Source organism: Scylla paramamosain, chromosome 16 (assembly GCF_035594125.1).
Source record: "Scylla paramamosain isolate STU-SP2022 chromosome 16, ASM3559412v1, whole genome shotgun sequence".
Lineage (NCBI taxonomy): Eukaryota > Metazoa > Arthropoda > Malacostraca > Decapoda > Portunidae > Scylla > Scylla paramamosain.
In genome coordinates this window covers 3,492,501-3,509,406 of record NC_087166.1, presented here as the reverse complement: position 1 = coordinate 3,509,406, position 16,906 = coordinate 3,492,501, and positions in this window count along the sequence as shown.

The following is a 16,906-nucleotide window of genomic DNA, read 5'->3' as shown; positions in this document are numbered from 1 at the left end:
CTCCCAAAAACTTTCTCCACACTTACTCCACTCTAACTACCCATCTCCCTCCCGTCCTCTGCCCTCCACTCCCCTAACCCTCTACTTTCCTACCTCCCACCCATTCCCCTTAAACTCTTGCTCTTTATCTTCCCCTCTTTTCCATTGCTCCCCCCATTTCTCTCTCTCTCTCTCTCTCTCTCTCTCTCTCTCTCTCTCTCTCTCTCTCTCTCTCTCTCTCTCTCTCTCTCTCTCTCTCTCTCTCTCTCTCTCTCTCTCTCTCTGTCGTTTCCCCCTCATGTCCCCTCGCAGTATTGCACGTGTACAATATTGCATGCATCGACATCTGGCCAGTTAAAAAAATTTCCCCTCTGCTGATTTTCTAATTCCCTTATGTTTAGCAGGGGTGGCAGAGCGTGGCTGACTCTGTTGGTGAGTGGCTGGAGGGCTGAGTTGTTTGTTTTGTTTGCTTACCTCATTAAGTAAAGTGGGGTGTGCCTTGCTCAATTACAGTGACTTAAGTGGACAAACTAACTCAACTAACCAGGGTGTTGGGATGCTGAAGGACGAGTTAGGATATATAACTAGTTAGTGTTTTCCTATGATAGTCAGTAAGGGTTGAGCAAGTGCACTGAGCTGTCCGTCAATAGTGAAGTGTGAAGTTGATGTTGATGGGTTCGCTCACTCACACAGACGAGGCTTTGAGTGGCCTCAGCTTAGCGTCGCTGTACTTGCGTGTCTAAGTCTATTATGTCAGTTATGTCTGTCTGTCTTCATGTATGTGTATTCCTCTGTCTGTCAGTCACTCAGTCAGGATTTCTGCTTTGTCTGTTTGTATCTCTCTCAGTCTGTCTGTCTGGCTACTTGTACTTGCTGACCACTCTGTTTTGTCTTCGTTATCTATTTCCTTTCTATGTGTCTGTCTGTCTGTCTGATATATATATATATATATATATATATATATATATATATATATATATATATATATATATATATATATATATATATATATATATATATATATATATATATATATATATATATATATATATATATATATATATATATATATATATATATATATATATATATATAAACAGTTATTTATCTTCTTGATGTCTACACGTCTATTTATATATCTGCAAGTTTGTCTAATTTCTTATTTTTCTTTACTATTTTTTGTTATCATGTCTGTCAGTCTCTCTAAATGTCTTTTCCTTCCTGTTTGTTTATATCTGCTCTGTATATCTAGCTGTCTACATGTATGTATGTTTTGGGTTGTCTGTTTGCTTGTTTTGGCTTCTTTTGGTCTGTCTGTATGTTTACGTTTGCAACACTGGGTATGTCTCTCCTTATTAATCTGTATATCTGGTTTTACATCTATTTGCCTCTGCTTCTTTCTTTTATTTCAATCTCTGTTTGCTCGTGTTTGTTTGTTTGTCTCCACTCGTCTTTGAGCGCGCGCGCGCGCGAGTGTGTGTATGTGTGTGTGTGTGTGTGTGTGTGTGTGTGTGTGTGTGTGTGTGTGTGTGTGTGTGTGTGTATACACGACTCTCTCTCTCTCTCTCTCTCTCTCTCTCTCTCTCTCTCTCTCTCTCTCTCTCTCTCTCTCTCTCTCTCATACCACTACGGCTTGGAGTTTGGTTCGCCCCGTGACGCCGATCCTTCGGCCGGGAGGACCCCGCGGGCATTATCTGTTGTCCTCTGTGGTTTAGGAAAGCTACCAAATGTCTTCATCTCGCTCGCTCAGTTTCGGAGAACGTGTCAGTCGTTCTCGTCCCTTCGCTCTTTGGTTATCGTTCAACGCCGCCCGCGGATACGCCGTCCAAATTGACTTGAGGAATGCATGATGTTCTTGGATTCCTTTACAAATGGATTCAATAACATATGGGCCAGGCAAATGCGAAAAGTGAATATATATATATATATATATATATATATATATATATATATATATATATATATATATATATATATATATATATATATATATATATATATATATATATATATATATATATATATATATGTGTGTGTGTGGTGTGTGTGTGTGTGTGTGTGGTGTGTGTGTGTGTGTGTGTGTGTGTGTGTGTGTGGTGTGTGTGTGTGTGTGTGTGTGTGTGTGTGTGTGTGTGTGTGTGTGTGTGTGTGTGTGTGTGTGTGTTGCTGTGAGTGGGAGGATGGCTGGTGCTGGTGGCCACACAATAACTTGCTCGGTTCAAGCGAGGAGACAATCGTCCTCCTCCATCACGGTGACATTAGTGGTAAAAAATGTCACCACTTCGTGGACTTAATTAACCTTTTCATAACACTACTTGTGATGTGTTGATGGGACTGACGATACCACCTCGGAAAGCGAATGGCCCTCTTAGCGGAAAGAGCAAACATGCGGTATCACACAATGCACCAAAATAATGTAATGTACTGTAAGATACCACAACATTCTTGGAACAACATCAACCAAAGATATATATATATATATATATATATATATATATATATATATATATATATATATATATATATATATTATATATATATATATATATATATATATATATATATATATATATATATATATATATAATGTTCAAAGTCCTTGTGATGCACAACACAAGTTTGTCTTTAGTTTAGTGGCAGCAGTATAATCAGCATCAGCACCATCATCATCACCATCATCATCATCATCATCATCATCATCAGCAGCAGCAGCAGTAGCAGCAGCAGCAGCAGCAGCAGCAGTTCAAGTACGGCCACGCTCCCGCTCCTCTTTCCGAACTGATTATTACTGTTTCTTTTCCTGATTCTTCCTAAAAGCCTCAAACACGTGCATTCTTGCCTTGACTGATCTCCGGTATTTGGGGCTTTTTGTTATGCAGAAGATGCATTTCATTAGCCTAATTCTCAGTTGCACCGCCCGGTTCCCTCCCCCTCCCGCCATACCGACCCTGATTTACTCTTTTAAACAATTCTTGTGTCATGAGGCTAATTGAGAGGTAAATCAAGGGTCGTTCGTAACCTCGATCATTATCATTACTGCTCACCCTTGGCCATAATCAGAGCCTGACTCAGCCTTGCTCCCCGGGGCTAGAATACTGCAGCTGGCACTCCCCCCTCCCATACTCACCCCGAGCCTTAATCATACCCTTGGGTCAGACCGCCTCCCGGCCACAATATTAGTAGTAACTAGCTTTACCTCACCCCCCTTATATTTACTACTCTTATCATGCCCTTCAGCAAGTCGCCGACAACTGGTACCAGCCGTCCTAGTCCTAAATGTTCTCTCCTCCCTCCCTTGACACCCTTCCGCGACTCCTCTTCTCAATATGCTTTTCCCTGTTCCTCCTCCTCCTCCTCCTCCTCTGCCTCTTCCTCCTACTGCTCCTGTTCTTCCCTTCCAGTATTCCATTCTCTCCCCCTCCATAGCCTCTCCACAAGCTATCTTCTCCTTTCTCTAAAACCCACTTCCTACCCTCACTCCACAACATCACTCCATAGTCTCGTTCTCTCCCCCCGACGTATCCATTCTCCCTCCATCCCCTCAACGTCTCTCCCTCCCCTCCTTCATCCTCCCCCCCTGCCCAATTCCTCGCGGCGGTGGGGGGCCAATGAGAAGTGATCGGGGTGTGTGCAGCATGGCCAAGCACAACTTAATGTTTGTGTGGTGACCGGCTGCGGGAGATGGGGATGAAGACTCGTTACCCTCCTACTCCTCCTCCTCCTCCACCGCCACTGCCTTCCTCCTCCCCCTCCTCTCTTTCTCTTCGTTTTCTTCCTCCTTCCTCTGCTTCCTCTTTCTCCACTTCACCGTGCTCCTTTTTCACTTCCAGTTTTCCATTTTTTTTAATTTCTTTCTCGATGATTTATTTAAAGCTACATATTTTAATCACCCTCCATATATTTCATCATTACTTTTCTTCGTTATCTGCTGCTCCTTCATTGTTTCCTTTACCATCGTTTTGCTCATAGTGAACAGCTGATATAGAAAAACGTCCCTAACGGAACTTAACCTGAAAATACGAGCACGAACATAGAAGGGTTAAGACTAAAGAGACCAACGACAACAAATAGAAACAGACTCAGCGGCGCAAGGGTTCTAGGGGCGGCAGAGACACGACCTGCTGCTCCCATACACACCACCACGAGGATCACAGGATTAGGTGAATGATGGGTTTGCGAGAGGCTAATATCAACACAGATTCCACCACGTCTATAGCTTGACACAGTGCCTGCCTCGCGTCTCTTAAAGCGCGGCCCCTCACTCTTCCCTCACCAGCCGCGTTCCGTTTCCTTTCTGATGGTCCGCAAAATCACCTTCTCACCTGCTACATTTTTACTCCATTCGACTGGTATTTCTTTCATGTTTATATTTTTTTAGTTTCCCTTTACTGTTTTCCGTTTTCTCTTATTCCCCCTTTCTGGCGACCCTCCCCAGCCCAGCCTCGTTCCGCCCATTTGCTATCGATCTGTTCCTAATTCCAGTTTCTCTCTCTCTCTCTCTCTCTCTCTCTCTCTCTCTCTCTCTCTCTCTCTCTCTCTCTCTCTCTCTCTCTCTCTCCTCAGTCTTCCAGCCCATTTAATTAAAACTCGATGTAAATTCTCGTAATTGCCACTTGTCCAATTCTTCCTCCTTACTTCTCACCCAATTATCCGGAATTTCTTTTTGGATGTCGACTGGCTCTCTCTCTCTCTCTCTCTCTCTCTCTCTCTCTCTCTCTCTCTCTCTCTCTCTCTCTCTCTCTCTCTCTCTCTCTCTCTCTCTCTCTCTCATCTACATTCGTACATCGAATGTAGATGAGAGTATTCTGCATTCACAACTTATCTATGTATACTATCTGTTTATCTGGTTCCATCTGTATACTCTAATGGCACGTGTCGGTACGTGTGTGTGTGTGTGTGTGTGTGTGTGTGTGTGTGTGTGTGTGTGTGTGTGTGTGTGTGTTTGTAAGACTCTCTCTCTCTCTCTCTCTCTCTCTCTCTCTCTCTCTCTCTCTCTCTCTCATCTCTCTCTCTCTCTCTCCTCTCTCTCTCTCTCTCTCTCTCTCTCTCTCTCTCGTCTCCTTGCAGCCTCCGCGTTCCCTCCTCTCCCCCTTTGATTGCTTCTCACTCGTCCACTTCCTGCTGTGGGCAAGTCCAATTTCGAGACAGTTTGCATATTAATCACAATTCTATTCTTATGGCACCCTTCTGCATCCACATTCGGCTCCATCTGCTTCCTCTTCCATCTGGGGACTTTTTTTTTCACTCCTTCTATGGCCGGTTTTACGTCCTCTTCCTTTACTTGTGGATGGGGTGGTTATGGATTCATTTCTCGTTCATAAAGGTAAAGGAACAGCTTCCCGTGACGATCTGAAACACCTGAAGTCATTTTGTGATGTAATGGCTATGGCAAATTACATCTTCCTCCCTTCAAGTTCATTTACTCCCTCTTCCTTCCTTATTATTAGACTTTCTCCATTTCCCTATCTGATATTTTACCTTCCCTGCAGGTTTATGTCGATAGTATTGTTCTTTGTTCCCTGTCCGGTGTCCTGTGCCTTGTCCGAGCTGCCTTTCAGTGTGCGATTTGGTGATATTACTATGAGTATTTCGATGTAATAGAAATGTATCCCATAATTATCTAACGAGCATTTAAATTAGTACATATGTATCATAAGATTTTTAAACATATGCAAAGTTTCTATTCGGTTATAATTTACCTGTTTAGTTGTGTAAATGTGATACTCAATATAAAAACCAGTAAAAACGAAGCAACAAGTTTCCCAACAATTTCCATTTTCCATTAATTTCGTCCACACTTTCTTAATTTAACCCTTTACTGAAATTTTAAACTTTTCTTTCCCTTCCCTGAGTCCTTATCACACAATCCTGCACCTTATGCTTCTTTCAGAGTCTCTGTTCCTCATAATCCTCCTCCTTTTGCTCCGTTCTCTCTTATACTGTTGCCTCGCCTTCTCCCTCGCGGTCATTTTCTCTTTAGTCAAGCAAAATTTCCTTACCGTGAACCCTCTCTCTCCTCCCCTCCCGTCACCCTATCACAACCCCTCTGTTCCCCATCATTCTGTGCTCAATTCTCCGTTCTCCCTCTCTCTACCATGCTGTTTCCGCATCTCTGTCTTTATCTCTTTCTCTTTATCGGTACATCACTCGTTCTCACTTACCGACTGTGTTTTATTTGCGATTCTTTCTCTTCCTTTATTCGCGTCTAGTGACATGGCTTCCTCCCAATAAGGCACCAATTTTCCACATTCTCTATATGTAAAAATCTCCTCTCTCATCTCACATTTTCTTTTACCTTCCTTCCTTAGACGACCCTTACCCTTCCTCCCTCCCTCTTTCCTTTCCTCCACCCATCCCTGCACTTTCCTTCTCCTTGCTCCTCTTCTCTTCTCTCCCGCTCTCCCGCTTTTATTTCTTCCTCCTCCTTACCTTACTCTCCCCACCCCAAGAGAGGAGTATGTCATCGGCGCTGTGAAAATTATGAGAGGAGGATCTTTTCTTGTCTGAGAGGACCGAGGAGGTCTCATTGTCTGTCCGATATTATATGATCAATACTAAATTCCCTCTCCACTCCGCATTATCTGAGCAGAGAGAATCTTACCAGCCTACCTTTAAAGGAGGAAGATGGGGGAATAAAATCTCAAAAATTTCTTAACACACTCTAGAAATAGTTTACACGTATTTCCGAGCATGTAAAGGTACCATAAGGATTTTTAATGACTGAACTCTTCCAATACCGTGTAAAATCGTGTTCTCTCTCTCTCTCTCTCTCTCTCTCTCTCTCTCTCTCTCTCTCTCTCTCTCTCTCTCTCTCTCTCTCTCTCTCTCTCTCTCTCTCTCTCATTGCTTCTCCCCCTTCCTCTAACATTCCGTGTTTTTTTAATACTCTGTTCCTTACGGTGGATCGCCTCCAGAGGGTTCCGCTCACCTCTATAGGGCGATAATCTTTAGTTTCCCCTTGTCAACATCGTCCAGTGCCTCTCCCCCTAAGCCTACAAGTGACGTGATAGGCAAGCAAGAGATCGCTAAGACAATAAACAAAGGGAGACTTTTTCTTTTACAACCTCTATGAGAGAACAAAAAATAGAGAAAAAACTCGGTCTATGGAAGATCGTCCACCCTTATGGCCAGGCGTCGTTCAAATCACAAGGGAAATTACACCTTGAGTCATCATGTTCTAAGTTCCATACTCTTGGGATAAGACATATTTTACTCTTATTGTTCCTCTTTTTTTTTTTTTTTTTTTTTTCCGTTGCCCTCACACGCGTCGGACGAGGGTAGGCGTCCGGGATGAGGCGGACCATCAGACTCCATCCAAAATTACCGTCGATGTCCTCATTGGAAAACGCTTCACACAATGCATTAGCGACCCTCATCAGGGACTTAATGTTGACGTAAACGTATGAGTGCTCAACTCGTCACCGGACCTCCTCCAGGGCAGGGAAATTAAAACGTTATTAATGATCTAGTCATTAGCATGGCGACTAGCTCGGCCACGGTGCACGGCAATGGGGTGGGCAGGCCTCCCACAAGGAAGTGAGAAGCCATGTCAGTAGTGACGAAATTCTTAACCTAGCGTACTTTGGCGTGGCTCTTACTCCCGTGTAGGGACTGGAGCTCCTGTGTCAGCCGCCTTCGGAAACCAACCCTTGGCTGCTGGACGAAGAGAACCTCTTCGAAAGGATGGCCACCAACGATCAATATTTATTTAGTGTTATAAAACTTTCGGAGCACCAAGAGGGCGACGCCCCACACAGCACACAGAGGCGCTCACTATTTCCTGGCAAGCACCACCGCCACCACAATCATCATCCAATATATCGAAAAACTATAAATACAAAATGGAAACATCAAAGTCAAAATCAGCCAAAAACGAACACAGCTGAGACAAGCGCCGTTATTCTCCAACTTAATCATGGCTCCCTTGAGCGTCATGGCGAAGAATTAATACTTGAGTGAGGAAATTTTCCTGTACCTCTCAGAGACCCAGAAGGCCCGTTCAAGCTGGGGGGAGGAGAGGGAGGCCGGAGGGGGAAATTGGGGGAAATTGGGGTCCAGGAAGGTGGTTAGGGAAGGGAGAAATGAGAATGGTCTGCATAAATGAAGAAAGATGGCATTGGCTTGAGATGGTGGAGTTCCCGAGATAGTTATTCGGGGGGCCTTCTTCCCCCCGCAGCGAGGGCCTGGGGCTCCATTATTTGAATTATACTCTTTCTTGCAGATGCATTCCTGGGCGAGCGGCGCCCCGCGTGTCGGGAGGCGGCCATAGATAGATATATATCTGTTGCCTGTGGCTGCTCACAACCCTCCTCGCTTCGCGTAAATTCATTGATACACAACAAAGGTACTTTTTTCCTTCAGCACTCGCAGTTTCCGTTGATAGAAAACAAGGTACTGATGAAGGACGAGTGGCTCCTTCAGAAACAAATTGACAAACTGGCTGAGGAACGAGTAAAAAGGCCATTCTATTCCCCGAGACTGTTACGAGGGGCACGCTGGGGACCTGCCAGGCCGAGGAGAGTTCGAGCCCCTGCGAGCGGCGGCCAACACGTGGCGGGTGCGGAGGCAGCGTCCCATCTCCATGGCGGCGAGTTACGGTGACGGTGGCGGCGTTTGTGGTAACGAGAAAATTGATGATTCTTGGTAAAAGCAAAAAATGAATATAATACGAAACGTTTCATTCTTCTCATGACTGCTAACTCATTCCTGAGACAGAACTGTTTATAAGTATTCAAAGCAGGGAGCTCTTTCATGTCATGCACTGCGCTCCGTGACCGTACTCTTGATGACGAACTGACGCCTTTTTACGTAACTTTCGTGACTATGATGGTGATAATGATTATAGTAGTAGTAGTAGTAGTAGCAGTAGCAGTAGCAGTAGCAGTAGCAGCAGCAGCAGCAGCAGCAGCAGCAGCAGCAGCAGCAGCAGCAGCAGCAACAGCAACAGCAACAGCAACAGCAACAGCAACAACAACAACGACAACAACAACAACAACAAAAGCAGCACCGGTTGCCTTTGTAGTTGTCTTTATTATTATTGTTGTTGTTGTTGTTGTTGTTGTATTTGCTGTTGTTGTTACTGCTGCTGCTCCTGCTGCTGCTGTTATTGCTGTTGCTACGTTCTTGTAGTTGTTGTTACTGTTTATTACTGCACCTGGTGATGATGGTGATGATTATGGTGATGATGGTGGTGGTGATGGAGATAATGATAGTAATAATGACTGCGCTGCAGGGTTGTTGATGGTGCTGATAATGGAGGTGTTGGTGTTGAAGAGGGTGGGGAAGGAGGAGGAGGAGGAGGAGGAGGAGGAGGAGGAGGAGGAGGAGGAGGAGGAGGCAGAAGAGGAAGAAGAGGAGCAGGAGGAGAAGCCGTTGAGGCCAGAGGGGCGGGCATCACTTATTCATGATGCAGCAGGGGCGGGGGGAGGGGGGTTAACGACAGGTGTGGAGGGCTTCTACGGGCCTTAGTCAAAGTCCTCACTTGCATCTTAAAACGGACGCTTCTTCTTCATCTAATTTAATTTTTAGTGCAAAGCAGCAACCTAAAAGCGTGTGTGGGAAGGTGCCTGCATACTCGGGGTTTAGAGCTTGATTTTAATGGCGTACGTTTAATATATTTTACTCCCAACGTTTTGCTGCTGAGAGAATATTTGTGATATCTTACAGGGGTTAAAAGGCTGTTAACGAGGTTCTAACGACTTCTTAAAGGTGCTTTCCCCCAAGGGCATAATTGTTAAAGTGGATCCGCTTTCCCCTCGTCCCCCTACCCCCCACCCCCGCCCTTCACCACGCGTTACGTTTTACGCATAATTTCGCCCACAGCGCCTCCAAGGAACGCAGCCTAAACTATTCTCGGGTTAATCAATACAGCGATTCAAAAATGCCCCGTGCACTTCCTCGCCTTACTTATCGTACTGTGTAACCTAAAAATACGGTAATTGTACACGTGTATTCCCACATGTCATTTTTAATTGGTCCCTTTACACCTCCATTCAGTGCACGCCCTCACCTCTACCCTTTCCACAGTCTGTCATTCTGCCGCCCACCATCTTCTCCTTCCCACCAAGGACCCGGCAAGACTCCTGCAGGTGGAAAGGCGGAGGGATGGAGAGAGGGAGTCTCGCGGTACATATAGATTCCTCATGTTAATGTAGGAATCGACGAAACTCATTAAACTTTACGCATCCCCGTTAACGACTTTTAAGAACTTTTGCCCGAAATCCACCAGGAAACAGCCGGTTTAGATCTAGTACGGATAAATCAGGCTTATGAGGGGCGTTACTCTCGATGGATCGGCTATTGGCGGGGTTATACGTATTGGCTGGAAAGAGAAAAGAAAAAAAAGTCGAATGAAGAGGTCGAGCAGTTTTTTACCTTGAAAATTTCCTTGGGTAATATCCGGTACGAGAGTGTGAGGAAGGAGGAGGCTTAACTAGTGTTATTTAAAGCTCTGGGCGCGTGATGAAAGGTTTAATTTTTGGCCCTAAGGATGGAGTCGTTACTATCCTGATTACATGGGCGAGATCCTTCCAAATCGGATGGTTCATGAGCCCTAATGCAGGTATGTATCCAGTAATGACTTCTCGTATTAGGGATCCCCTTACGTCTTTTATATCGGCGCTTTAATTAAATTTCAACAGGATTTGGTAATATACAGTTTAGCTCTCTATAATCCAAATGTTCGGCTAGGCAAGGGATGCAAGTGTAGCCTTTAAGGTGTAGGTGATAAGAGTCAAAGTTCCACAGGTATGGCTTCCCGCGCTGCTCTCCCCGACGCTAACTGTTATAACTGCAATTATACAGACAAAAATATCACTCCATCTGCCCAGAATGCCAGAATAGCTCATCCACACCACAACTAAAATTTTCCTCGAGCCCTGCAGTGCCACAAGCTGCTTCACTAGGGCGAGACATTCATCACATTCAGCTTTAATAGAGCCTCAGTGCTCAGCCGCGGCTCACTGGGGCATCGGGAACACGTCGCCCATCACTCACCCGCGGGCACGACTCTCCCCGATGAGGCACGAGGCGGAGGAGGAGGAGGAGGACCGAGTTTTCGCTCCCTGAATACATGGCTCCACCGCGGCGGCATTTATAGCTACACACACACACACACACACACACACACACACACACACACACACACACACACACACACACACACACACATCAATAACGCACCTCTACAATTGGATGAGAATTTTATACTTTTCTATAAACAAGAAAATAGTGGCCTTTTTCACGGTTCATACCACCACCACGACCACCACCACCACCACCACCAACACCACCACCACCACCTTTACCACCACTACTATCAGCACCATCACCACCACCACTGCTACCAATACCAATATTTACCACTACTACTCACACAATTATTGCTGATAAAAGGTAATCATACACTATAGCAGCACGTGGCTTCGACCCTCATCTCCGTCTCATTGGCCCGTGACCTGTGGTGGATGCCACCCCTCACCCCGGGTCACAGGGCCACGAACATCCGGGTTTCCACTGTCTAGCTTCCTCAGAATTACCCAGGTACCCATTTATCAAAGGCAGGATAAGTGAGCTCTCTGCCGACTGCCCACGCCCAGAAAAAGAAAAAAAAGAAAAAGAAAAAAAACAGAGGAGGAGGAGGAGGAGGAGGAGGAGGAGGAGGAGGAGGAGGAGGAGGAGGGGGCAGCGGCGGTAGCGGTAGCAGCAGCAGCAGCAGCAGCAGCAGCAACAGCAGCGGTTGTGGCGAAGACGGCGACGGCAGCTGATGTGGCGCTAGCAGCAACAGCAAGAGCAGCAGTAGCAACAGAGAGAGAGAGAGAGTGAGAGAGAGAGAGAGAGAGAGAGAGAGAGAGAGAGAGAGAGAGAGAGAGAGAGAGAGAGAGAGAGGGAGAGAGAGAGAGAGAGAGAGAGACTTATGATATTGTTTCTGCTGCTGGTGCTGCTGCTACTACTACTACTGCTACTACTACTACTACTACTACTACTACTACTACTACTACTACTACTACTACTGCTGTTGCTGCTGCTGAGGCTGAGGTTGATGATGCTGATGCTGATGCTGATGCTGATAATGATGATGGTGATGAATGATGATAATGACGATGATTGTTTTGGTAGTGGTAGTAATGGTGGCGATAATGCTGGTGGTAATAATAGTGGTACTGTTGTCAAAGATGATGATGATAATGATGATGATAATGATGATAATGATTGCGAAGATGATGATGATGATGAAAAAGACGACGACGACAACGATGCAATGACAATTATATGCACAACAGATTAAACGCATCCCGATGGAAAATAATAACCACCCTAGTCACTAAAACCAACAGAACGCAAAATTGAAGCAAAGGCAAAAACAACTAGGAAGCAACAAGCACCAGAGGAGTAACAATTATAACTATAACGCCCACTGACAAAAAAAAAACACAAAAAAAAACACAATTACTAATAAAAAAAGGACAGGGGAGTGTAGGGAGGAGAGGTGCAGGATCCAGGGTGTGGGAAGGGTGGGGGTGAGTGGGAGGGGAGAGGGAGGGGGAGGAGGAAGCCTGTGAGCACTACATAAAGGATAAAAAAGGAGCAAATTCCCACCGAACATTTCCTATTGTGTTGCAGCATTCACCTCGTTCTCTCTCACTCTTTTGCACTGTCAATGGCCAAACGTCAGGAATTCACGTACCTTTTTAATATTCCCATCTGAGAGAAAGTTTGGAGCCCATCCCAGGGTGTAAAATGATCTTTAAACCCCAGTAGCTCCCCCAGGACTCACCCCCCCTCACCCCTTTCACGCCTCATGCTCCCTCCTCTGCTTCCCTCCACTCCTCTTCCTCCTCCTGCTTCTCCTTCCCTCCTCTGGGCCGGCGGGGTAAAACATTTTAATGTCTCTTTTACCGAGTGTTCCGGTGGCACCATTAAATGCCTCTCATGTCCCAAGCCTCCACAATCCAGCTGGTTTTCTTTCTTTCTCCTCTCTCTCTCTCTCTCTCTCTCTCTCTCTCTCTCTCTCTCTCTCTCTCTCTCTCTCTCTCTCTCTCTCTCTCTCTGTCCTCCTCCCTTCATGGTCTTCTTTTTATTTCTTGTTCTCTTTTTTTCTCTTGCTCTTTTATTACTGATCCTCCTTCTTTTCACTCTGTTCTCTCTGTCATTTTACCTGTTCTCTCTCTCTCTCTCTCTCTCTCTCTCTCTCTCTCTCTCTCTCTCTCTCTCTCTCTCTCTCTCTCTCTCTCTCTCTCTCTCTCTCCATTCATGATCCCTTTCTTACTCTCTTCTTCTTCTTCTTCTTCTTCTTCTTCTTCTTCTTCTTCTTCTTCTTCTTCTTCTTCTCTTCTTTTCTTCTTTTACTACTGACACTCCCACTCCTCTCTTTCCTTCTTCCCACCAATTTATTTACTCTCACTTTTTCTTCGTCTTCCTTTACAGTTTTATTTTTAATTTTTGTTTTTTTTTTTTCTTCTTCTCTTCCTCTTCTTTCATCCCTTCCTCCTTCCTCTTCCTGTCAATTTATCTGTTTCTGCGCTCTACTTTTTTTTCTTCTCTTTCTTCTTCAAACGGTGGGTTTCGTATGTTTTCTTCACATTTTTCCTTTACCTACTTTTTTTTCCCTTACGTACTATGGCTTCTTTCTTTTCATTCTAAAAAGTCTATTCTACTTATCCTTTAATTTCCCGTTTTTTTCCTATTTATCATTAATCTGCCTCTTCCCTCTTTCTTACCTTCAGCTAAGATTTCACAGTGTCCCTCTTCCGGTTCATATTCATCCTATTTTTTTTTTTTTATTTCATCACTTCATTCTTCCTATCCACTTCATCTTTCCTTATATTCCCATTATTTACATTGCCAGGTTTTCTTTCTCCCACCCCAATAAAAATTAAGGAGTACCTAGTCAGTCACACCTAAACACTGTCCTAAATGATAGTTCTATTATATGATCTGAAGGAATATTTCTTCAGACGACACATTAAAAAACACAAGATGAAATCATAAACTACTGGGATATGAGTTAAATTTTTTTCCCGGACAGGTCGTAAGGAAAATCTGGTGAAAGTGCCGACGCTTTAAGGTGAAAACTCTTGCAAGAATTGTTTTCCTTTTCCTCGTCTTCGGTTTCCCCAGGGCGGAGAGCAGGTAGCCGCCCGCGTCTTGCCGGGGAACGTAAAACGCCAGATTGTGCCATAACTCATTCCCTTAAGGGCCATTAAGATTGCACATTCAAAGTGCCATTCCAGCACCACATAACTTCCCTCCCCACCAGCTGCAGGCGCTAAACTTTCCTCCAGACTCCTCCAGCGGCGGTGGATTAAAACTCTGGATCAAAGCACGTAAATAATTCTTCGAGTGCCGGCTAAGTTGCGGGGGGGGGGAGTTTGTTTATCTGTTTACGCTGAGAAATGTTCTTGATTATACCTAATGGATGGGACGCGATGAGGTGACTCGCGTTATGGTTTATTAAGTCCTTTTTGGATCTTTATTCCTTTTCACATGAACTTTGGCCATACAAATTATATACTCCTTATATGATTTACGAACAAAATTGAACAGCTGATATCGACCCAGGGAGAAGTAGGCCGCATCCAAACTCCCGGATCGATGTTTGGAACACTCGGGTAATACCATTATGCCTCTGTCAGAAGGAGGACGAGTCACCTTAAGCACAGCGAGCAGAGGTGAGCCTCCTGCCACCAGAAAATCAGGTCGTCCCCTAAAAGGAAAGAAAAAAAGAAGGGAAAAAAAAAAAAGCTTGTCAAACGAATCAGAAAACCAGCAATTTAGAAGACAGTGAATCTCTATTGCAGCAGCAGCCGTCAAATAGCGTTATCGTGAGTGTTAGTGTCGGTAGTGACAGTGGCGAGGGACAGGAGGGGAAGGTCGAGGCAGCGCGGGGGAAACAGTGATGGTGCAAAATGAAGGTGGCAGTGGTGCTGGCGATGGTGGGGTGGAGTGGTGATGGAAAGGGAGGGTGCAGGTGTCTGATATTACGATCTATAAGAGATAGCAACAATTTAGGCAAGAGAGCAATCATCCTCACCCCGCCGTGTTATCTTCTGGACGGAGGGGGTAGCGCAGAGGTGGCGGGGACGAACAAGCCAGAATGGTGGCATTACCTGCCCTAAGCAAGACAAAGTTGAATGTGTCTCAAGGCTGCAAAAACTGAAAACGCAACAGCAGTGTAAGCGGGAATAAAAGCAAATCAACAAGGATAATCGGCGGGACATTCACCTCCCCGCCAGCCTCTCTTGTTCTTTGCCCCGCCGGCCACGTCACTTGCCCCACTGGCTTGGCAGGGACCCGCGGGGAGGCCCAAAGAGCCGGGGGAAACTGACAGCTTTATGGCGATTTAATGGCTCAACTGCCTCCCTTTGCCCTTGTGTTTGCCTGCCGTGCTGGTGTATCACGGCGCATTACAGGGTTGTTTTTCATTATATCCCCGTAAAACGCCACTCACCTCGGTGCTTCATGAGAAAGAAAGACAATAAAAGGAGACACATCACGCCTTTCTCCTTATTTTCCCCACTTGAGGCTCGTGTTCTTCATAGCAAGCCTCTTAAGACACGTCATCGGTGACTAATTGCGCTACAAGAGCATAAATCTGGTAGATGATTAAGAACTTGAACAGTAAGTGGTATTAACAAACACCCACAGCACTCGCACATCCACCAGCTGTGAACATCATCACTTTGACGCGGCCAATCCAACAGGAATCCACTGAAAAAAAAAATAAATAAATAAAACCTGTCTTCGCCTAAAAATAAAAAAAATTCTATATTGTTTCTTTCCTTGTATGTCTGAGACTTTGCCAAGATTACCTCCATTCCTACAGACAGTGGCAATTGGAAAGGGAAGCAAGTCGCCGCGCCTCTACTGGGATGAGTTACTGCGGCTTGTGACCAGTTTACTGTGAGGTGACCACAACGAGCACTGAGCAGACGTCTTTATTGCCCGTTAATGGTCGTCACAAGGGATGTTCATCTTAATTTTACTGGCAAATAAAGTGTAATGGCATTCGCCTTTCTAGCCTGTTAGGACGTTAAAACGCCCTGACGGGTCCTAATAGGTACAGGGAAGGACAGAGTGGTTTACATTTCTGCGACGTGTACGCTGCGAGGCGAGCTGCGGGAGCCGGCAACCCTTGTGACGGACCGAGTCTCCCGGAGGTCGGCTAGGTGAGCGAGAGGTCCTGAATAGCAAGTGCGGGAGACCTTCAAGGGGTTATTCATCATTGGCTTTAGCTCACCTGCTGCACACGGGCGTAGATCAACATTAGAGCTACATGTGAGTGCCTATTCAACAAGCGTAGATCAGCACTAAAGTTACATTCAAGTGCATATTTAACACTGAGAATCGTAAATTGTCTGCCCTAAACCAAAAGAAAACAGACCAAGAAGAAACGATTCCCATCCAGACCACCGAGGCAGTCAGTCAAGCCCTATTTATCAGTATTCTCCCCTGAGCCGCCGGAAAACGTCAGTCATAGCAAGTTACAATTAGCAAAGCCCTGCCCAGCTTCTTCGAGGTTCCAGGTGTTCCCCATTAGTTATGCCTTTAATTACAGGTAGAGACAGGTCGGGGGACAAAGACAGCAGGGCACGCAGCATTCGTCCCTCAGTAGTGTGTGTGTGTGTGTGTGTGTGTGTGTGTGTGTGTGTGTGTGTGTGTGTGTGTGTGTGTGTGTGTGTGTGTGTGTGTGTGTGTGTGTGTGTGTGTGTGTGTGTGTGTGTGTGTGTGTGTGTGTGTGTGTGTGTGTGTGTGTGTGTGTGTGTGTGTGTGTGTGTGTGTGTGTGTGTGTGTACGTGCATGTATAATCTGAAAAGGTTGGCTGGGTCGTGAGAAGGTCCTTACACTGATGCAATGTCGCGGAACAGGAAGAATAAATATATGATCTACATAAAAAAATATGTACTCATCATTCGATTTTTGTCGTTTT